The sequence below is a fragment of the Musca domestica genome, unplaced genomic scaffold (genome assembly GCF_030504385.1).
Source record: "Musca domestica strain aabys unplaced genomic scaffold, Musca_domestica.polishedcontigs.V.1.1 57, whole genome shotgun sequence".
Lineage (NCBI taxonomy): Eukaryota > Metazoa > Arthropoda > Insecta > Diptera > Muscidae > Musca > Musca domestica.
In genome coordinates, this window is record NW_026712358.1 from 5,197,082 (window position 1) to 5,221,684 (window position 24,603).

The following is a 24,603-nucleotide window of genomic DNA, read 5'->3' on the forward strand; positions in this document are numbered from 1 at the left end:
ATCGATTGTCTATAGTAAACCTTTCTTTATTTTCTCTTAGTGGAGGACATTTTACGGATCTCCTAAATGACCCGTATAAGTTCGACTTTTCATTAGATGCCTGAAAAAAAATCCTCTTCTTACAGAGGACATCCTCGAGATATCTTCATTGCTCATCTCCCAGCAGAAGACCTTTCAAATTTTTCCTCTTCATAGATTAAAAATTAATTAAAATTAAAATGTGTCTATATAAGGCAATTTCAGGTCCTCTGTTGACATACATTCTCTCTGTTTGAAAAAATCGAAAAATCTTGTGTCTACAGAAACCCTTTACAAAATCTTCTGTCCATAGGAGACCTCTGGAGGAATTTCTTTCTATAAAAGTCCTTTCAAACTTTAACTGTCAAAAACAAAAATAAATTTCCCGTCCACCCCAATAAACATTGATGGCCATTGAACAACCAACAAACAGCCAGTTACTTGATTATCTCTGCTGTATGCCTGCCTCTCTGGCTGTTTGTCTCTCTGTTCTTATGTCAGTTTGTTTGTCTGTCTGTTTGAACACTGCTCATTTCTCATTGAACAAATACGCCCCGTGCCATTCAATTTTTGCCCGAAGATCTTCTGAATGCGTTTCTCATAAAACAATTTGTTTTAATTTTCTGATGATGACGACGTCATTGTTGTTATTGTTGTTGCCGCAGTCGTCGTCATTGTCTCTGCTGCGGCTGTTCAATGTTCTTCTCTCCCTCAGCGCAATGAAATAAACACTGCGGAGGGGTAGGATGAGGGTGGTGGATATGATGTACCTGATGTGCGTAAACTTGTGATGAGGGTTTTGTCAGTCGTTGTTGAGCTCATATTGAGTTCGTTTGTTTGTAAAGGTGTATGTGTGTGTGTCGGTGTGCGCGCTCGCTTGTGCTTTTTGAGGCCAAGGTAGCCTGTGTTGAGTGACATTCGTGTTGTTGTTGCTGCTGCCGTTGTTGTTATCTATTTTTGTGGCCGGTGAAGAAACAAAAATCGGCCTTTTCTTTATTTGTTTGTTTATTTGTTGTGTTCATTACGACGTTTGAGGGCGGGCGAGTGTTGGCTGCCGGTCTGATGTTTGCCATGTCAGTGTGTCATACGCATAATTGCAAATATACCTTTGCTATGTCGTTTGAGCATGATCCCCAAAGTTCAAAGAAAAGGGCGTGCTAGGCCACGTTAACATTTGGTCTAAACAATAAATTGAATTTTTGTTGTCACTTATCATTTTCGAAAAATCTCTACGTTGTTGTTGTATGTTGAGTGTTTCATGTCCAAGATTGAATCTTTTTTACCATTGATGTTATCTTTTTCATGGCTTATTTTTGGCTTGGGAGGTTAATATGAAGACCTCTGCATGAATAGCATGCTTTTAAATATAATTTTGGTATTTTAAAGTTCAAATTCCAAAAGTCCGGAATGTTTTAGTTATATCCTATAAAATAAAAATCCCCAATATTTTTGCCACAGCAATTGATGGAGATTTTGTGTGAAGACCTAGCCCTGACTTTTTCTACAATAGTAAAAATGAAAAGAAAATTATTTTATTTACAAAATTTTCATTTAAATTTGTTTTTGCTCTGAAAATATGAATTAAGTTGCTATAATCTAGTATTCCTTAAGAATTGTAGTATGATGTATTGTTGGCGCCTAATAGTATGCACTATGTATTACATAGGTTTACATACTCTTTTTGGATCTTGAACTCTTTACCATTTTTGACTCTTTAAAAATTACGATTATTTAAATTTAATATTTAAGTAATCTTTGTCATTATTTTCTATCAGAGGACCCAGAAATACAGTTACAATGGAGCGTATACTTAATAAAGTAATGGTCAACAACAAACGTATACGTAACATAAATAAATCATACGCTCTCTATTCCATGTAATACAATTTCAAGAAGAGATCTTAATTTAAATATAAAAAGAGGTAAAAAATATAAAAAAGTGGCAAAAACAATTTCAACGGTTCTCAGGTCTCACCATATGTACATGCCTGCATGAATCCTTTCCATCCAATATAAGGAACTTGTCTTCAACTGATACATTATGGTATATTAATGATTTTTTGACATTTATCTCGTGGATTGATTTGGAATATTTTTTAAAAGACTATCGATGATTTTTCAGAACATTTGTAATGAATACGAAGGGGCGGCCTGGGAATCTGGCACACCCTAGTAAATGTTAATATTCAGATATTTTCTTTATTTCTGTGTGGAAAATTTATATTTTTCAAGAATACCTAAGACATGGGAAGCGGCGGCCTGGGTACCATACACACCTTAGTAAATATTAATTTTCAGACATTTTTTTATTTATTTATTTATTTATTTTTTTTTTTTTTTTTTTGGAAAATTCAGTTTGTTTCCAGTTATTGAACCCCTTTTAGGCATTTTAGGCGGTTTTTTTGTTGACTAAAAAATCTACCTAAGAAATATTCTCTGAGGTTCTCATTTTGACAAAATCTCCATAAGCGCTTTAAAGAAATTTTAAATTTAAAATAGACTTGTCAGCTGCTTCACTCGGAGACCATTGATCGATCATGTTAATTCTAGCAAGAATTAGTTTTGATAGCAAAGATATAGGTTGGGAAAGAAAGAAGAGGTAGAGATATCTAGTTATTCGAAGGCTCGCCTAGACATAATTTGCTACCAGCAAACCTGTGGAAGAGGAAAGGGTTCTATGTCTGAGAAGAATGTTAGAATTCCTATCTCCCACCTACCGAAGAGCCAACATCTGCATAGTAGATGTTTAATAGTCTCTATCTTTTCTTCGTCCTCACATAGTCAACAGCTGTCGGGGCAATCGTTACCCCATTAAGAGGTCTGATACTGCAGTGGCCATTCTATATGTCCACCATAGTCTCTATCTCTTCTTCGTCCTCACATAGTCTACATCAGTCGGGATCATCGTTACCCTATAACGAGGTCAGATATCTGATACTGCAGTGGTCATTCAATGTCTACACCATCATTCTAAGAACGGATCTCCAAATTGAAAGGAAGAGAACAGGTTCTTGTTCTAGAGATTTTCAGCAGATACCTTGCGATCAGTTTTCAGTTGCCATCTTCTGCCAGCTTTTTCGATAAGAGCCTAATAGCTCTCTTCGATTGGTAGATTTATGAGCTAATTCGCCTGGGGCCCAAGAAAGCTCTTATGACCTCACATACATCATTGAAGTAAGGATACTTGAGGATTCTACTGCAGGAGACCTTTATAAGTACTCAAGCAATGAATGAATCAAAAGCAAAAAGCCTAAGAAAATACTCAAATAAAATTGGTAGAAGGATTGTAGCCCAAGAGGTTTTAGAAAATACTCACGCAAGACTACGAAAGTATTTTTGATCAAGAGAGCCTTAAAATCTCGCATATAAGGATATAAGAAGGATTCCAAATCAGGAGACCTTAAAAAATTCTCTAGCAGAAATATAAGTACGGAGACGAGAAACAAGAGAAGTCGTCTGCCATCCAGTAAGGAAAGTGAGACATTCAATTTCGCGAGACCCTGAAAAAAGAAGACAACCACAGACATATACAAATTCTACAAGAGTATGTCAAAGGGAATTCTATGGCTATAAAGGATCCATACATCTACTATAAGATTTAGTATGAGACAGGATTATTGGAAGTAACACAAATTGTTTGCGTACATTTTAATGCGAATTGGAATGTAACAATTTTTGTTTAATTTTTTTAATTATTTATTTTTTTATTTTATTTATTTTTCTTAGAAATAATATAGACACTCTACTAGTTGTTTCCATATCAATACCAATAGTTTTCTGTCTCTCCTAGTTTTTATATATTTATTCTTATACTCACAAATTGCCTCATCTCTTGTGTTTTTCATGTCCTGCCTTCGATCTCTTAAATATCGTAATGCTCAAGAAATATATAAATCTACTTGCGGTGGTGTATCTTCTGTAGCGATGATCATTCACTGTTTCATTAAGGTCGCTTAAGAATAAACAATCGCATCGTTTGTGGTCATTTGCAATAAATTTAAAATGATTAGAGAATAGTTTGAAAACCAAGTATCTTCTTGAAAATAAATTGAAAAAGAACCACAGAGTCTGACTAATTCGCCACTAAATAGATAACGTATATTTAGAGAATATTAATTAACCACATTTGTAGTTTTCTTTCAGTAAATTGTTATGAATGAATCTGCAAAGAAATGAATGAATGAATCAATGAATGAGTTTTTCTTCTCTCGTATGAGTCGTATACATTATACACTGGCATTACTCATACGTTATAGGTAAATAATAGAATACTATGGAACTGTTTAGTTTATAATTGAAATAAAGACTGGTTCTTATTACTTTTGGATGCATTGATGACTCAAGAATATTTCAGCTCAATTTTTTTTCAGGCCGAACTTTGAATACCCTCCAACGTTTGGAACGAATTTGGAAATTTTCAAAAAAAATAAAATCTTTTAAAAATTCTTAAAATTAAAATCTTAAAAATAACAAATATACAATTATATATACTATACGAAGACGTAGTCCTGCATACGCAATTTTTTGTCATGGACTGTAGTATCCACTACGAACTCTTAATACGAAATTTCAAACAACTCCGGTGTATAATGTCCCTAATGAACAAAATACCACACATAGGGTGGTACCGATATATGAAGGCAATACGAAGACCTGAACCTGCATAAACAATTTTCTGTCACAGGCTGTAGTATCCAATATGCACTATAAATACGAAATTTGAAACAACTTTGATGAATAACGTTCTTAAAATAATGAAATAAAATCAAAATATTGAATATGGGGAGGTACCGATATATGGGGGCTATACGAAGATCTGGACCTGCATAAAAAATTTCCTGTCACAGGCTGTAGTATCCACTAGGAACTTCAAGTACGAAATGTGAAACAATTCTGGTGAATAATGTCCCTAAAATCATCAAAATACCAAATATCGGGGGTTACCGTTGTATGGGAGCTATACGATATCGTGGACCCATATAGACAAATCTCCCCGATTTTCGGTAAAGTACTCAGAAGGAACCCCTTGTGTGGATTTTCAGACAATTCTATTAACAAATTTGGGTACAATCACCAAAATACCGAATATCGGGGGTACATTTATATGGGGTCTATACGATATCGTGGACTGACATACCCCATCTTCGAACTTGACCTGCCAGCAGACAAAGTTTCCACGGTTAAAAATGCAGCTGATTACATGTCATAGATTTTGATCTTATACACGATCGAAGTAGTGTATAGAATAGAGAGAGAGACTAATTCCTCATCTGTTCCGTGGACTCCAAACGTTAGTATGAAAAAGCTGCGTATGAGTAATATTAAATTTACGAAATCACTCATACGTAGTAGCTGGTGTCGAGGGTTTATAAATCGAGGTTTATACAGGGAGGGTTTCTATATCTTGCTCTTCTTGAAGTCTAGGAATAGAATGGAAGAAATATTCAATACAAAGCAAGTAATAAAAGGTATCAACCGATTTTCTGATAAATATAAACCCTCCGCAAATATATATTTTTGGGCATAAATTCTACGAAAAAATCTTGAAATCTTCTCTATTAGAACAGTGTTTGGCTTGCTTGTTTGGGATACCATAGTATTTTGTTGTTGCAAAATCGTCAGGCAAAATCCCATTATTGTTGTTTTTATAAAAACAACGTTTGTTTATGAGTGGAGAACGATGGTAATGTTTACCAGGGGGTAAGGCAGGGAATACCTAGGTTCCGGAAAGAGCCACCAATCCTCATCAGTTCCCTTGTTTCTTGTCTGGGATATTCTCCCCAGAAGTTATTTTAAAAAATAACTTCTATGACAAAAAACATTTTTTTACCCAAGTGACGAGATCGTAAGCTCAATAGAAGAGGAACAAAAGAATTACATAAAACTAAAATTCTTTTGGAAAATCTTCTAAATCTTACAACCGCACTTATAAACATTTACATCTTTCTCCACTTGTTATGCTTTCGTTCAACCTGAACGAAGTAACATAACCATGTATTTATTTCTATTTTTTATTTCGTTTTGAAAAGAGAATTCTAAACAATCATGATATATTTCTAGGTAGTCTTCGAAATTCCACTATTTTGGTCGAGATATCTTAACGATATTCTTAAAAATTATCGACTTTTACGACCATAAAAATATATTTTTAACCGCCTTTCTGGATCAGAAATTTGAAAAATTAGTCCTTTAGGCAATAGCAACTTGGTCAAATTGGGCTTGCCTTCTGGGCGATATTGGCAACACTTGATAATAAACAGTATACGCAACCTGTTACTGCCCGATGAGAATTTTTATTTTTTCGTTACATTTAAAATCGAAAAATCAATATCTTTTGTCAAATATGCAAAAAATATCACCTATTTTTTTCATAAGAACTCCCCTCTCACCGAAAGAAAACTACAACCATATCATGTACACCTCTTCTCCAAAAACCTTGCTACGTGTGTGTGTGTGTCTAAATGACACATAACAGAATATACTCATTAACGCGACAATAGCGTAAAAGAAAATTTGCAACATACAAAAGAATCCTTACAAGGATACTTGGTATTAGATGTGCTATTCTTAAATGTCTACAACACAACATGCGTGTGAATGTGTGTGTGTGTGTGTGAGTACGCTTATGCCGTGTATATGTGTTAATAGGGAATCTTAGCACTTAGCAGCTTAGAAATGCTGCAAGCAAAGAACAATAACGTTTAACGCTTAACACACAATGACAGGTATGATGAAGGAGTGTTGAGTAGAACACAAATGCACACGCACACCTAACACACACAGCACTAACGCTAAATGAACTAAAAAGGCCCTACAATGGTGGACTTATTCATTCTCCACAGCAACAACAAATGCACAATTTGTTAACGCTTCTTATCCTTTGCCAGCTTTCCTTCTTACCATGGCAACAACAACAACAAGAAGAAAACAAAACTAAAGAAAGAATAAAATAAAGAAAGCAGACATCATCAGTTGCCGATTGTTAGTTGTTGCTGTTAGTTTTCATTGAATTCTCTTTCTTTTATTTCTCTCTAAGCTACTCATCACATAAGCAGTTTGATGTTCAGTTGATGAAGCTGTTGTTGTTTTTGCTGCTGCTGCTGCACATTTTGAACATTAGGACTTCTTGTTATTCGTTATTCGTTAGATGTAAGTGTACTTTGGCTATTATAAAAACTGTCAGTTTGTCTGCTGTTTTCTCCCTTATATTTTCCCTTCAATTCTCCTTTTATTATTTGTATTTAGCTTTCAGCCATTTTCTTCCAAAGGGGAAAAATATTCTGTGTCCTTCTTTGGTTGCAAGTGTTATTTAAGGGATATTTCTGGTATTTAGTGGTAGAATATACCACAGAGAGTTACTCTATTTCCCGCAGGGATTAGAAGGGTATAATGCGGCTTTGAGCAATTTGTAAGGGATATTTGTTTTTGTAGTGTGTGAATGTATCGCATAAAATTAAAGAATATATCAAAATGGCACAAAACCGAACCACAATCCGGATCAAGGAAATATAACTTATATTTCAATATACCCTATTCCGCCATTATCATGGTCTGCAACTATAGTATACAAGTCATTGGTTAGACGACGTATTTTTTCTATTTAGTGAACTTGATGTCCTCCATTTCCTAATATTCCCATTTAAAAGTAGAAGAAAGCTACACTTTAAGTTAAAATTCCAATCCCATTTTTACACCCTCCACCATTCTATGGAGGGTATATTAGCCTTGTCATTCCGTTTGTAACTCCTCGAAATATAATAGACCCTACAAAGAATATATATTCTGGATCAGCGTAAAATTATAAGACGATCTAGCGATGTTCGTCTGTCGAATTGAATTGACGAATTGAGATAGAAGGCTAAAATTGTGCATGTATGCATAGTTTACCAGTAGACAGGTTAAGTTCGTGAATGGGTCATGTCGGTCCACGTTTTCGTATAGTCCCCATATAACGGTTTTCATTTAAGTCGTACTTTTCGGATTTTTTAAATTTTTCAAGTTCCTTCCAAATGGTGGAGGGTATTAAAAGTTCGGCCCGGGTGAACTAAGCTGCTTTTTTACTTGTTTTTTCATTTGCTCCAGTCAGTTCATGGTTGACGACGTATCTTTTCCTGGTATTTTTAAAGTTTCGGTCCGATTTGAATAATGAAATGAGCTGTAATTGCACGTGTCATAATCTCATTTGTCATAAGTCACGTTTCGCATGGTAGAGTATATAAAACTTTGCCTCATCGTAATAATGGTTTAAGATTATATGTGTTTTTAGAAAAAAATCGGTTTCAGGTCATTTGGAGTCAATCTAGAGATGTCCATCCGTCCTAATAAGTAGGGGGAAAGGAATATTCAATTTGGTACAAACGTGACATAACGTAATGTTTCTATCATATTTGGATCTAATTCCAGGACGAGGGCCCCGCTTTCATTATCTCTAACAAAGTTGGTGTTGGTTTTTTTAAGTAATCCATACAAATCGTACATGACGGAAGGAGTATTCGATTTAGTTAAATTCCGCACATGGTAATATTTACACAAAATCTAGAAATTTTCCATGGTTATAACTCACATTATCTGCGAAATAATTGACCGTATCTATTTAAACCATAGATCTAAAATGCTCGCTCGAATTCGAGTAGAGAGTAAAACTCGTACGAATTGGAGCGTTAAAATTCCTTCGAGTAGAAAACAGATATTGAGTATACTCTCATTTTCTATGCCCCTCGAACAAGAACATAATTGGTAATTGGAGTTTATCACTGTCGAGTGAGAGTAAACATTTCTCGAAATAGAGCAGATTTTACTCTTGCAGAGTACTCATCTAGTTTTTGTCAAACCGTTCTTTTGCAGGTAATTATCTGGATTTCTGTACCAACAAAGCAGTTGCTTTTGCAACCGATATTTTGAAAAACATTCTATTTTTCCTCCATGGCTATAATACATGATCTCCCCATCCCCAGCTCCTAGCAAGCTCAAACCTGATTTGTTTGTACAAACACTCACACGCCAAATACATTTGTTTTTACACTCGATTTTACTCTTTCCCTTTTAATCATTTTGACTCCTACTCGTATTCTTCGAACGAGAATGGAGAGTAAACTTTTTTTTTGTAAACCTCGTACACTTCGATTACGCAGTTCATTTCGAGTTCTTTTCACTCGTGAGTAAAAGCGAACAAATCGGAGTTCTGCTTCCTACTATCATTACTCTATATCAAAGGAAACAATGGTGAACACCTTCTGGTACCTTTCCTAAAATGTAATCGTTTGTAGAAGATAAAGTTAGTATCCGAATCTCTTCTAACTTTGCAAATCCTAACATTCTTATCAAAGTAAGATAAAGTGTGAAAATGGTCTACATTGGTGCCCTTCCTTCAAAAGTGAAACATTTTTAAAGAACAAATCAACGAAGTGTTTGTACGATGTAAAAAATTTAAAAAAATAAGTTCGGAATAGGTACTGCAGCCTATGACAAAAAAAAACAAAAAACTTTTGCAGGTTCACGCTTTCGTAGGCCCCACATTCATTTGAATGGTATTTTTGGATGGATTTTTTTTTTTTAATTTTTAAAGTTCCTTCTAAAAGTTCGGCTTGGAAACATGGCTGCTTTTTTATTTATTCTTATTATTTTTTTTTATTTTATTAATTAATAAATAATTAATTTATTTTTTTAATTTCGAAAGAGTTTCACATTTTAATGAAATGCTCGCAAATGTTATTTACTTCAAAAATTAAGGTATTGAAAACTTTCCTCAAGCTACCTAATTTCCACTCATTCAAGCTTCTCATTTTCATACATCTCTCAAGTCACCAAAGCTATTCGGAGAGGTGCTTATAAGCCTCACGCCATCAGAGCTCCACTGAAAATTGGCGACAGACAAAACTAATAGCCCACGGTATGCACATCCGAACAGCACAATAACACATTTTACCCAAGTCAATCAATCAATAGGTCAAACAGTTTGTCATTGAGAACCTTACACATATGAACTCGCACACAAAGGCATTTGTGTGTATGTATGTCGTATAAAACCCAGATGTGTGTTACATATCTCCAACTTATTGTTGGCGCAGAGCAAAGAAGATCATTATGTGGGTGGGTGGGAGTCTGTGTGTGGTATTATATGGCACTGTATTACTAAAGGGTGTGTGTGTGTGTTGCATTGAAGCCCATAACAGCCTGGTGGTTGGCAGCCTGACTTGTTGGGTGCTGAATGGTTTAGTTGTTCTTTGGTCGGCTTGTCGACTCCAACTGATGTTATCATTATCATTTTTTTTATTATTATGATGATGATGATGATGGCGATAGAAAAATATGTATGTGGAACAATATGCTGCTTACATATATGTATGAGTTTGATTATACAGCACCAGTAATGAAAGAGAGCGATGGGAGGGAGTTCTCGGTGTGCTGTAAGTTCAAATGTGTTAGGCCAACATACATAGATGGCATTATGCCTGCACATCGTAGAGAACAAAAGTTTCTATCTCATATATATGTGTGTGTGTGTGTGTGTGAGTATATGTGTGTATTTTTCTGAGTGTCTGGGTACAAGAATGTGGTATACCAATGGATTACATTGCAATCGGTCCATACAGTATCATACTTCAGCATAAGTACAGAAGTAAATATTCGAACATCTAATATTTATGAGTGGTAGAATAATGATAATGTCCCTCTTGCATATTCAAGTTGACCTGATACTATGTGGTATTTATTTTTTGTTTTGTTTTATTCTAAGTATTTTGTTATTGTCTGGTTCTTCGTCTTCTTCTTGCTGTTGTTGTTGTTTTCTGGTAGAAGAGTAAAATATGCAAATATACTTCGAAATGTACACAACAACAGGCACTTATTCACAGACGTTCGATAATAGACAAAAGATTATTCCGATGGACAGAGACCAAGCGAAAACATTTGTCGTTTGGTTTTTATGGATGACCAGTCAATTGTTGAATTGTCGTCGTCCACTTGTACAGATAGTCAGTCAAGTATTTGATTATTATTGTTTTAAGATGATAATTAGCTCTTCGGGGGAAATTCAAGGTTATTCAAGGGGTAACGAAGTATTTTTGCGTGGATTGGATGATCTTTGAATGAATGAAATGTTTTTTCTTCAGCGGGATTATTTGTATTAAAAAAAGATCCCTTTTTAAGAGTTTACTTTGTCTGATGACTCATGGCGTATATATAACGTCATGAAGTATACGCTAAATTTTTTTGAGAAAAGAGGGAATTTATCGGAAAAAATGCGGAAGTGGTTCTGATCTTCGATAAACATAGTACCGAAATACAACATTGATTTTTCTGAAATATTGCCCAGAATGCTGAAAATGGTATAGTAAAAGACAGTCATAAGGCAGACAAAATAAGTAAACGCATTTCTCTTGGAGTGGTCCTTGGAGTGGATGCTATCCCTTCCCTTCTTCATATCAGATTTTGTGTTAGTGAAAATATTTAAATGTGCAAAATGTGAAGATAATCGGACTCTTAGTTCATATTAAATAAGAGTTATAATTATTCAAAATTTTGATCCTTTGAGGGGGAGGTACCGGAAGGAGTTGTCCAATATCTACCATCTTCACACTAGATCTTTTGCTGATAAAAGTATTAAAATGTCCCGAGCTTGTATAAAATCGGATGCTCATTTCGCGTTTCAAAGTTTTGACCCATTGGGGGAAGGTACCTAAAGGTGTGGACCGATGTATCCCATAGTTATACCAGATCTTGCGCATGTGAAAATATAAGAATGTGTGTAATTTGAAAACAATCGGACTCTAATTTTATAAGAGTTATAATTATTCAAAAATTTGACCCTTGGTGGGAGAGGTACTTAATGTACGAACCCAATACCAACCATTATATAAGGATTTGCAAAGTTGGAGAAAAATCGGATGGTACTTTCACTTTCTAAGAAGCAAGATATTTTATTAAAAAATGACCTGTTGTGGGTGGGGTATCAGAAGGAGTGTCCCGATATTGCCCATCTCTCAAATCTATCTAATTTTGATAATAATATTATGATGTACCAAGTTTCGATAAAATCGGATACTACCTTCGAAAATTATCGTACGCAAATGTGCAAAAAAGGATTTTGTCCAAAGAGACCTAAACCCGTTATTTCGATTAGCCATATGGCTGAGAGCATAAAAAACAAGAAAACGTTTTTTTTTTTCAGTCAAAGGCAATTAGAGAGCGCCTAAAAGTATGCTAAAAAATACTTAATGTAAGATAATCCATCATGATCCATAAACTAGCCTTTAGGGGACAAAATGACCTGATCTGCAACGCGATTTTCTAACTCATTTTTTATTTACCGACAAAAATCGGAAACTTTGAAACCAAAAATCTTGATATAAAACATTAGTTAAAGTTGACAACATTGGTATCTATAGCTAGATCTTAGCGACTACTTTGATTTCGTCGCTATCTTACCTAAACATTTGGTAATTACCGAAATTATAAGCATTTTAATTTTACCAACTTTTGTAGGTAACTAAAAAAATGAGTTAGAGAATTCCACTACTGATATCTCAAATGTTTTCCTTTTCCGTTATATTTTTTTTAAATACCTTGGAATGGCCCCATGGCAGTTCCCACACCTGTTTTTCTCCCCCACATCAACTTCACACAAATCTCCCGTTTTCGTCGAAATACCCTATCTTTCACTCTGTATTCTTTTCGCTCTCTCTCTCCGTGTCTAGCTCATTATCTAAATAGCAAGGGGGCCCAACAACAATGAGGCATCCTCATCATTGGCAACGCCATCATCATCATCATTACTTCTTTTATTTATTTTGATTTTAAAAAAACAAGGCTAGAGCATCTTCTTAGGTTTTATGCTTTTAGGCACGTTTATTAGACACTGATGTTATTGTTTTTCTTCTCGTTGTTGTAGTTGTTTTGTTTTCTCTATTTGCTTTGTTCAAGCTTTTGTTCTTGGTTAATGTAATGTTGAATGGCAGTGGTAGTAGTTGGGTTAGCAGTTGATGCCGCTGCTAAAGCCTTCAAAGTCCATTTTGGTCATTTTCCTTGCACTAGACCAAATGGTGGGTTGAGGGGATTTAGGGGAATGAAACAAAAAGAAAGGTTATGGAAAAAGCTTAACGAAGCATATGTTACAATTGTAGCGTCCGTGTGAGTGTGTGTTTGTGCTAATGTTTATTGGTGTTAGTGTTCATTGTTGTAATGGCTTTCTGGCCTTTATTGTTTTTGTTGTGTCATTTTTTTCTTGTATTTTGCTCAGTTATTCTTTTGGTTTGTCTTTACCATGTTTATCTTCTTTTGTTTTTGTTTCTCGTGAATTTCTTTCATTCTTCTTGTTTTATTGTAAAGTAGATTGCTTTGGCAAACCGTTATGCATGTACACGTATACGAAGGACAGCGTGTGTGTGTGTGTGATTTGGCCAAAGCCAATGCATGCTATCTCTTGAAATTGTTCTATTTTTTCGTTTTGTTTTTATTATTTCATTTGCCTATTGTTTATGCACACGTTGTCCTTCAAGTGCTTTTATTATTATCTTCTGTTGCCTTGTCCCTCTCTCTGTGTGTGGTTGGCTCTTCTGTGAATGTGGTCGCTTGTTTGGAGGTTTCTTTGAATCTTTTGGCTTTTTACTCCGCCAAAGAGAATCAAATCATTGTTGGTTTTGGCATATTTTGCATTTCGTCTATCTTTCTTTTATGCTTTGATATTAACACCAGGTTTGGTAAAAATATTGAAAAGTTTTCTTGGTGGAGTATTCCGTAAAGGGATATCCCAGATATATAATATTTTCCAAAAAATTAGAAGAACTTACCGCAAATTGAAACCCAAACTGGAACTATTTATGACCACCTGAAATTAAAAAAAAAAAAAAAATAAAACCCTTAAAAAAGAGGAATGAATAGCAAAAAGTCATGAGAAATGAGTCAACATCAGTATCATATGCTTCCGAACTCCAAAAATCTAAAAGTTTTTACTACGATGACTAATTTTCCATTTATGAAATCGAAAAAAAGCAGAAATACAAAATTCTTATAGGTTCTGGAACAGAAAAGAATAAAGTCACCTGAAAACCGTCTTTGCAAACCCAGTGTTAATTAAGTCAAACGCCATAGTTTTTCCATTTTTTTAAATATTTTATTGAAATAAAAGTCGGAAATAGCATCAAATTTTAGAATAAATTTAGATTTGTTCGAATTGGCAACCTTTGGCACGAATTATGACCTTCAAACGGCCAATGAAACCGTCACACGCTGCCCGAATGTTGCTCTACGGTATTTTGGCCTATTCTCGGCGAAGCGCTTGCTTGAGGTGATCGACACCTTGGTATTTTTTAGTGCCAACCTTGCTTTCCAAAATACTCCAGACACAATAGGCCAACGGATTGGTATCCGGAGATGTTGGTGGCATTGTGCCCTGGAAATGAAGCGAGGAACCTCATTTTGTAACCATACTTGGGTGGCGCGTGCTGAGTGCGAGTCCTGTGCTGAGTTCTGTTGGAATGTCCAAGGTTTGTGGCCAAAATGTTTTGCGTGCCCAAGGCTTTAATACACCCTCCAGAATATTTTCGCGATAATATTCGGCATTTATTCTGATGCCACGGTCGATTAATATGAGCGGAGAGCGACCATCGGCTGCTATGGCGGCCCACACCATCATCATGGCCGCGCTTGAGTTCTGGTGGCCAACCGAAGGTGCACATTTTCCGCTGACCTCTTTGGCAAGTATACATGAACATTTTGTTTCTTTACAAACTGCTGGACAACGAATGTTTTCTCATCGGAGAAAACCAAATTCGGCAGTTCACCACTTTCGGCCAAGCGAAACAACTCTTTAGCTCTTTTGAGTCTATTTTGTATCTGTTGTGGTGTTTTGGAATTTCAATGGTTTTACCCCGAGCTCATTTTTCAGTATTTGCCGAATGGAATATTGCGATAGGTTCAGCTCACGAGCCATTTTTCGGCCACTGTGACGCGGGTTTCGATCAAGTCGCTTCTTTACTTTTCGAATCATTTCTGCTGATGTTGCTGTATTCTTCCGTCCACTTCCTTGACGTCGGGCAACGCTACCAGTATCACGGTAAAGAGCGATGGTAGGAGACACAAACGATTTATTCACATTTAAATGCTGGAGTACTCTAACGATAGCCAGTTGTGGTTTTCCAGCCAAATATAAAGAAATCACACTATGACGCTTAAGTTCCATCACGAATAACTTTTTTTCTGGAAAATTCTCACCAAAATGCCATTCTAGCTTGTAAACAATATAATGAGCTGTCACTGGAATAATTTTAACAGCTTTCGGATGTGTGGCTTAGAAATGACAGCAGTCTGAAGTTGCAGGTTGCAATTTTTTTTGTTTTCATCTCACCCTGTATATATTTTTAATAATAACTAATATTGAGTTTCAGCCATAACAGCATCCATTCTTCTCCAAAAAGCTCTTAACATTATCGCCATTATTTTTGCAAGCCAGCATTGTTCTTGGCTGCCGGGCTGGTTAGTTAGTGTGGTTACCTAACCAGCTATCTATCCAGTCATCCATCTAGCCATCCACATGTCCATAGTGAGTTGAACACCATTGTTGCTGCCGCTACTGTTACCCCTTTACCTAATGGTGGTGCTGCTGGTCTATTGTTATTTCATTTTTTCTCATTCTTTGTTTTGTTTTCGTCTTTTGTGCCAAGAAGAAAACCTTTTTGGTTGTTCCTTGGCAATAATGGACCCCTCTTGTTGTTGGACGATACGTTTTTTTGTTCCGTTATTTTAAGTTATTGTGACTTGTATCTTAATTTCTTTTTCTTGGTTTTTCAAAGAAACAGTAGTGTTTTTTTGTTGGAACTTAACAATGACAACATCAACAACAATGACTAATTGCAATGTCCATGTGATGGTACTTTATATTATTAATAAGACATTTTTTATTTTCATTAATTAAAACTGGTGATATATTGTCAAGAAAGTGAGAGATTCTCTTACATAATCTTAAACACAGATATAGAATTCCATATTAAAGTAGAAGAAATTCCCAAGCTTCTCACAAAAAAAAAACAATAATTTTTTTTAAAGATGACGAATTCTATTGAAGAGAAATTTAATTTCATTTTTCTCCTATAAATTGTCTCTAGAAGACTATTTTCCTTAAAAAATCTACAAAATATTGCATTTTTGAATCAATTTTGCTATTAATGCCTATGTTAATCACTTCAGACCTTTCGATCTAATCTCAGGTGTGGTCAAGTGGGCAGGGCTTATTTTATATATAATATTCATTGTGGATGTTAAATATTTATAAAAACGGAGACGTTATTGATTTTATATATTCTAAAAAATGTTTTTCATTTTATTCCAGTGTACCTTGCAAACATGGCCAAAATACCTATTTAATTATGTAAGTATACAACACCACAGGTATTATTATTTAAAATTTGGAAAAAATAATTGCTAAAAATTAATGGATAAAATAACCCATCACGAAACTGTGATCCCTTAAATGCAAATTGTATTTAAAGCCGATTTTACGTATTTTAATTTTTATTGGTTATTTTTGCATTGACCATAAGTCACCCAAAAATATTATCCTTTGTCAATAAATTCTGACAACTTTCTTGACTGTCTGTGTTTCTCCCTCAGTTAAATTTCTATATATCTATACTTATGTCATTTTCGTCAACACGTTTATGTATATACAGATGTATATTATAATTAAAGTTATTCTATCCTATAAGTATCAAGATGCACCATTGCATAAAAACATAGGGGGAAGGCTAAAAATCAGTTATTTACAGGACGACACATGATGAAAATAAAACTGTTTACAGAGAAGACTACAAAAATAGGGGATGTTAAATTATGCATAGGGGATGTAAAATCGTATGCATGTGTTGCAGTTAGGAAAGAACTCAAACGGAAAACACCATTTTCAAAAAAAAAAAAAAAAATAGTGAAAAAAATAAAAAGTCACTTTAGATATACCCTAAAAAAATATTCATAAAAAATCCTGCGCATATATTTATAGAAAACCCAGAGAAATTTTGATCTATTTAAAATCATTGCTTTGATATTTCCTACATGTCCTACGAAGTAATAAAAAATTGAGACAATAAAAATTCAAGATTATTTCTTTTATACTCCAAGGAGATATTCTCTGAAAAATGTATCACTCTGCCTTGCCGACAATTATATACCATGAGTCATTGCCATTTATTTAAATATATTTTGACTTGTGTTATGATTATTCAAACTATTGACCCTTTATGGAGGAGATACCGAAGGTGTGGACTAATATTGTCCTTTCCATATCTGACATAAGTCTGATAATAATAATTACAACCTGACAGATTTGGACTATATCTACAACTTTCAATTATAATTTTTGGAAAATATCGAAATGTGAGTGAGGTATCAGATATAGTTGAGCGAAATATTATATTTCATCTAATACAAAAAAAATCGAATTGGATTGGGAAATTGGAAATTTGAAGAAAATCAAAAATTTATTTCCTGTTTTTTGAGAAAAATTGTTAATCGAAATGTAAACCTTTTGTGGGGAGGTAATTGATGGTGTGGACCGATATTATTGTGTTAATAGAAATATTGGTATGTGTGAAATTAGAAAAGGTTCGAATACTCACTTCGTCTTTGACGATAGTTTTGGTTACACAAAATTTTGAACCTTCGGGGCGAGGGGCCAGGAGTAGTGTGCTGAAACTTACCATCTTCACAAAAGATCTTGCGTCAATGGAAATATGGTTATTCAAAATGTTGAACCCCTTTTTGGGTTCACACCAGATATTGAGTTCATATAAATATTGGGATGTGTTAAGTTTGAAAGGAGTCGAATGCTCAATTTGCGATTTATGAGCTTTATTCTCATTCAAAATTTTGACCCGATGTGGATGAGATACCAGCAGAAGTGGTCTCTGCCAGATCTTTTGTTGGCAAAGATATTGGGATGTGTGAAGACCATCGAACCCTTTTTCCCATTTTACACGAGCTAGAATTATTCAATATTTTGAACCGATGTGGGGGTGGTACTTGATGAAGTATGCCGATATTGCCCATTTTCTCCTCTAACCTAAAACTTATAAAAATATTAGGATTTGAAAAGTTTTCACAATATTGGATGATTTTGCCTTTTTCTATGAGGTAAATTATTTTCTTAGAAATGGTGAAATAGTAGACAGTTATTTTGATGAGGTACGTTTGAAACGTATCATATGATAAAATATCAAGTATTATTGCTCCTAAAGATTGGAAAATATTTTTAAAAATTCTGAGAAAATAAATGTATTTCAAACAATTCCAATATCTACAGAAAATTAAAAAAAAAATACTTGGAAAATATTAAATCTTAAGAATGCAGAATATTGGGAGTTGCCATTATTTTGGGGTCCATGCGAAAACGTGGATGTTCATAGGCAATTTTTATCATAGCCATTAAAGTATTCGAATACTAAACTTGAAAAAATTCCGGTGAATAATGCCGCAAAAACATCACAATACCGAGTATATGGAGGTACCGTTATATGGGGGCTAAGCCCTGTATCTGCATAAACAATTTACTGGCACAGGCTGTAGCACCTATTAGGAACTTCATATACGAAATTTGAAACAATTCCGGTTAATAATGTCGCTAACATCATCAAAAAAACGAATATAAGGAGATACAGTTTATGCGCACTATACCAAAACGTGATGGGGGATTGAAATAGGATTTTATTCTGATCAAGAATATATGTATAGTTTGTGGGGTCTAAAATTAATATTTCGAGGTGTTACAAACGGAATGACAAACTTAGTATACCCTCCATACTATGGTGGAGGGTATAAAAATACCAAAAATATAGCGTGAAGTGAATATATTCCCACAAAATCCACTCTTATTGCCCTGACATATCCTGAAAATAGTTTTTTTTTTTAAGAAATCCTCGAAAAGTATTTTGATTTATCTTCTGAATATATTCTTAAAAAATTCCTCTAATAATATATGGATTTTTCCTCAAAAAATATTATGGACCTGTCCAGGGAAAATAATTAAAAAATCCAAGAACATGGTACTGTTCGTTCGAATTATTCTGGGAAAATAATATTAAAAAATCGGCAAAATATTGCTTTGATCGATTCTGAGAAAATCTTCCTGAAATATACAAAGTAAAAATAAAAATCCAAGAAAAATCCAGAATTTTTATTCTAACAGATCCCAAAAATGTTAATAAAATATTTCTCTAATTGCCGTTTTGCTTTGATAGATCCAGAAAAATGTTTACAAAATCATCAGAAAAATCCACGATTTTTAATTCGATGGATTAAATATAATGATGATATATTGAATAAATACATAAGAAAATATTCATAAACAGTCCCCGATTATTACTTTGTTTCCAATAAGGAGCCAACTTATAGCTAGAAAATTCCTTTCCAATATTATAAACTCAACCAAATCCATATTTTATTTCCCTCCTTTTGGTTTTTATTTTATTATTTGTAATAAAATGCACATTTCATTAAGAATTGCATAGAACGATGATGAGGATGATGGTGGCGGAGGCAACTTAATCAAGATGTTATCAAGCCTTAAACTACCGCTGAAGGACTACCGCTCAAAGTGGCTGAGGTTGTATAGAGAGCAACAACAACAAAATGTAAGCAACCAAATCCAAAAGCCATTTATTAACACTACTGCTCTTGCCACTGCTGCCATTGCTTCTGTTGGCAATTCTTCTTCTTAACTGTTTCTTCTTCGCCTTTTGCTTTTTACATGACATTGAAAGGAAAAAAGATCCCAATAATAAATCACCCTTCTCTTTTGCCCGCCATACGGTACTTGTTTCGGGTTTTTTCTCATCATTATTATATTTGTTGTTGTCGTTGTTTGCCAACGACGTTTCAACCTGACATCCTTGATGGAGAATCCTTGATGTCAATTTTTATTCTTTTTGCCATGGTACAGCAATGGCAACAGCAACAACGGCAAATAACACCTTGGTCTGCTTGATACTTAAATGAAAAAAAGCCAGGGAAAAAACAAGTAAAATGGTTTTGGGTTCGGCTATGGCGAAATATTGGATGCCCTACATAAAAGAGAGAATCCAAGCATTTGGTGAATAGATAAGGCAATGGTGAAAAGTATTTTGACTCTTTTTGTATGCAGGTCCACGTCTTCTTATAGCGCCCATATAACGGTACCACCCGATAGTCAGCATTTTAATGATTTCAGCAGCATGATTCACCGGAATCGTTTCAAATTTCGTCCTCGAAGATCTTAATGGGTACTACAACCTATATCAACAAAAATTCGTATGCAGGTCCACGTCTTCGTATAGCTCCCATATGGCGGTACCTCCCGATATTCGGTATTTTCATAATTTTAGTCACATTATTTACCGGAATTATTTCAAATTTCGTATTTGAAGTTCATAATGGGTACTGGAGCCAATGATAAAAACTTTCGTAAGCAGGTCCACGTCTTCGTATAGTCCCCATATAACGCTTTCCATTTAAGTGGTATTTTTTCGGAATTTTTTAAAAATGTTTCCAGTTCTTTCCAAATATTGGAGGGTATAAAAAATTCGGTCCGGCTGAACTTAGCTTTTTTTATTTGTTTCAAGTTATTCCGTGCGGAAGTCACATCCTGTAAATTTCAAATACCCAATATCGTAACCAATATTTTTCCTAAATTCCGAAGAATATTACTATGTCGTGTAACATGGAGTATGACATACTAAGTATACTCTGCACACCTGAGCGATGCTCTATGGACATGAAATAAAATACAGAACATGTTTATTTTTGTTTTTTGCTCCTCCAGTTGTCTTGTCTTCTTCATTCGAGGCGACAAGAAACACAATTAAATTGCTGGTAAAACGGCAACAACAACAACAACAGTAAACATTACTGTTGTCTTTCTTGAGAAAAAAAAAATATTCATTTCAATGTCATCAACTTTACTTTTTCCAATTTTATTACCAAAAAAAAAAAAACTCAGCAGCGGCAGAAGCATCATCACAACCGCCACCAAATGCCAGCCACAAAATCTTCCCCTGCAAAAATCCAAAAAAGTCACTGCCAACCACATGAATCCTATCAACAACAACAAGATTACTGGCAACAACAACAATTTTATATTTTTCTCTGCCCCAAAAAAAGCCATTACAGCCACAATCTGCTATCCATGGATGAAGGGAAAGGAGCAGAAGAATGACAAAAATTGTTTGGTGATTTTCCTCCTGTTGCCTTCCCTGTATGGCAAGAATAATTGCAACTTTCCACATCCATTGGCAGCCAACCAGGCAGTCAGATAGTCAGTCAGTCACCTTTGCCGCTAGGGTGAATCTGAGGGTGTATTGGTCTATGGATGTGTGTGTGTGTTTATTTTATTTTTCGGTAACTGGAAAAGTTTTGTGTCCTTGAAAGTTTTGAAAGCCAGCAAGGACTTCAAATAATAGTTTTATGGCCACTCCTGTTTTGTTTTTTGTTGTTGTGGACAAACTTGACCCAAACTGAAAGTCTGAGGAGGATATTAAATGTTTGCCGATTTGCGTATTAAAGGAAAAACTAGAAAATTAAATAAATTTCGGAGAAACTTTTTATTAAATTTAGAAAGATTTTTTTGAACGGTTATGGAAATAATACATGTTCTCACCATATGAGCACCTAAAAGTATGCACCTTGATATTAATTTTTACAACTATTTGCTTATCTCATAGGTTGAGAGAAAAGAGAATTTCGCTCTGAGAATTACTTTTCTCAGAAAAGCCGGAAACGTGATACCTGTGAAAATATGAAAATTAGATAAATCGGAAGCAGAGTATACAAAAAACAATAAAATATTCAGAATAATTCAATTTTAATTCTTCTTAAATCAGGGCCGGCCAGAGAGTCAGTTATGTTTTCTCAATTTTGGTACTCTCTGATTACATTGTTTTTCAATGGTTGTGAGTGAGAGTTACGCTCTTTGAAGGCATGGGTGCCTGCTCTCAGCTTGCCTACCTGAAATTATATATTTCTCTATTTTGCTCAACTCTGGTCTGGTGAGAATATAGTCTAATGAATATACAGATAGAGGAAAACTCCCACAGCCTCTCTTCGAAAAAATTCGAATCAGCAGATGTCGTTTCAGAGGTAAAAATGAAACATTGAAGTCACTCTACTCTAAAATGTTAGAAATATTAACAACTGTAAGGTATTTAAAAAATATTATTCCATAGCAAGATGTAGGTGTATATTAAATGGAAAATCGGAAAATTCGGCATTAATTCAGTGAGAGCCATCTGGATAAAAAGACAAACCAAAATTCCGTCGTCTATATATTCATTAGTCTAAGGCAGCCTTGCTCACAATATTTGTATTAATAGTGGTAAGAGCCTCTCCCGCACTCTCTCTCAGAGGGAAATTAAAATCGAGAGAGAATATGTGTGCTTTATTCATACTTTTTCACAGCGATGCCAACTTAGTGCTTTTCATTTATGGTGCTTTTTAGACCGCCCAAAACGCCAAAATAGTGGGCATAGCGCGTAACGAAAAAAATGCACTGTGCGTACGCTTTTCATCTTTTCTGTTGGTGCATTTAGCGGGTTTTAGATTTTAAAATGTGGCAATGTTTATACATTCGAATATTTTGATATTATGGTAAGTTCTACACAAGTTCTTTACTGCAAATTCTCTAGGTGTCTTTCATTCCTGTCATTGAATTTCTTTTGTTTACATGTAACTCTTTTTTAATAAACCAAAATTAAATGAAGAATTTTGTGTATTATAAACCAATTGAAGGAAAAGTAAAATGAACAAAAAAAAAACGCGGATGTCATTTCTAATATGGAACTAAGATTGACAATAGATAGATATGGATAGAAGTAAATGAGTTCAAAGATTCCATAGGGTAAAATCCCAAGATTTATCAGAATTCGTTATAATACTGGTTAACTTCCCATACTCAAATGCAGAAGTAGAAAGAGCATTCAGAGCTATGAATTTATATAAATCGAAAATCAGAAACAGATTATCCTTTAATTCTGTAAATTCTATTTTACATATTAAATATGGCCTTCGTCGAGAGAATACGTGCTGTGACAAATATGACCTGACGTCAAATGTCTGTAAACAAATTTCTACACAGGAAGTTTACAAAAAGTCAAACTATTTTTTACAAACTGTCTTATGGCAAAATGAAGAAACTGATGCAGACATTCCAACTGCATTTGAAGCTATGGGTTTTATAGGTGAACATAATTGTTTGTAAAAATGTATATGTCTGTAAGTTTTAACCACATGTAAAATGTTCTTAATACAACATTCTTTGCGTCAATTGAATTTTGTACGGGAACAAATGCAAACGCGGTATGTCATTAAGCGATGTGACATCTCTGTCAAAAGTTATCATATTTTTTAAAAATATGTGTGCACTTATATACATGAAATGTTTATAAAAGATGTGAACTAAATTTTTGAATAAAACAGTATTTAGTTAAAAAAAAAATGTTTTATTGACAATTTAGCCATTTTGGTTAGAAAAAAATAAATAGCGCTTTTTACGCTTTTTTAAGGAAAGTTTTTACGCCATTTACGCTTTTCTGGTTTTTAATTACGCTTCTAGCTCTCAAAATGTTGGCAACACTGCTTTTTCATTCGAGGCTGCTCATAGCTGGTCCATGGCGATGAGTTTGTAAAGAGAGCGCACTTTTCCGCCATTTTTATCGTTTTCTCTTAAATTGGTCTTTAAGTTGGACTAGTTATTCGGGTACAGAAACAAGATTTAAGTAAAAAAGTCTATAGCATGGTTAAAGTAATAGATTCTTGCATGTTCTGGAACTGATCTATTGTTGCCATTTCCAAATTATTTTGTCATCCTTTACCAATTGATCTGTCCGAAAGATGATGAAAAACTAATTACCTCTTCCCCTACGCACCTGCCATTCAACATTCGACAACTGACCTCGTATTGCACATGTTTAACCTAGTTTCAGCATGGCATCGTCGTCATCATCATCGCCATCATCAGCACCAGCATCGTCAAAGATCCAACTTATCTAGAAACGCTCTGCCATTGATGAGATAATTTGCCAAAGCATTTTGACATTCTGATGCCGTTGAGAATTCTCAAATGTGTTGAAGTCAATTTGTACCGAAGTATTTTCACAGCATGTGGTGTGAGTATGTGTGTGTGTGTGTATGTTTGGTGGTATATCGTTGTTCGAAACAATTAAAGAAGGCAGGCAACAAAATTGAATTATTAAACTAGACACCAAATGGAAGCGTGGCACAATATGGGGTACAGTAGTTGTGCCAATAGTGGAGAGATGACAGTAGCAATAATTGAAATAAAAGAGGTTTTCCCAAAGATGTCCAATTTATCAGAAGAAGACCGACTTGAAAAACCGGACTTTCTTAGTATGTCGATTAAGTTCTTTCTTATTTAATTTTTTCATTTTTTAATAAAATACACTTAGTAGAACAAGTAAAAAAGCTGTAAGTTCGGCCGGGCCGAACTTTGAATACCCGTGAATACCATGAAAATTAAAGTACAGGGTAAGATGAAAAAACTGCAACCAACTTCAGACTGCTGTCATTTCTAAGCCACTCGTCCGACAGCTGTTAAAACTATTTCAGTGACAG

General features: G+C 34.6%; 1 protein-coding gene across 5 annotated transcripts in view; it reads left to right on the forward strand.

The window, feature by feature from the left end:
• The window catches only part of LOC109614504 (uncharacterized), an 80,756-nt gene that overhangs the window by 21,731 nt on the left and 34,422 nt on the right, over positions 1-24,603 (forward strand). For all 5 annotated transcript variants that reach the window (XM_059128770.1, XM_059128773.1, XM_059128771.1 and 2 more), the window contains exon 3: positions 16,343-16,381. The gene's annotated coding sequence lies outside the window, so the exon portion shown is untranslated. The remainder of the gene's footprint in view (positions 1-16,342; positions 16,382-24,603) is intronic.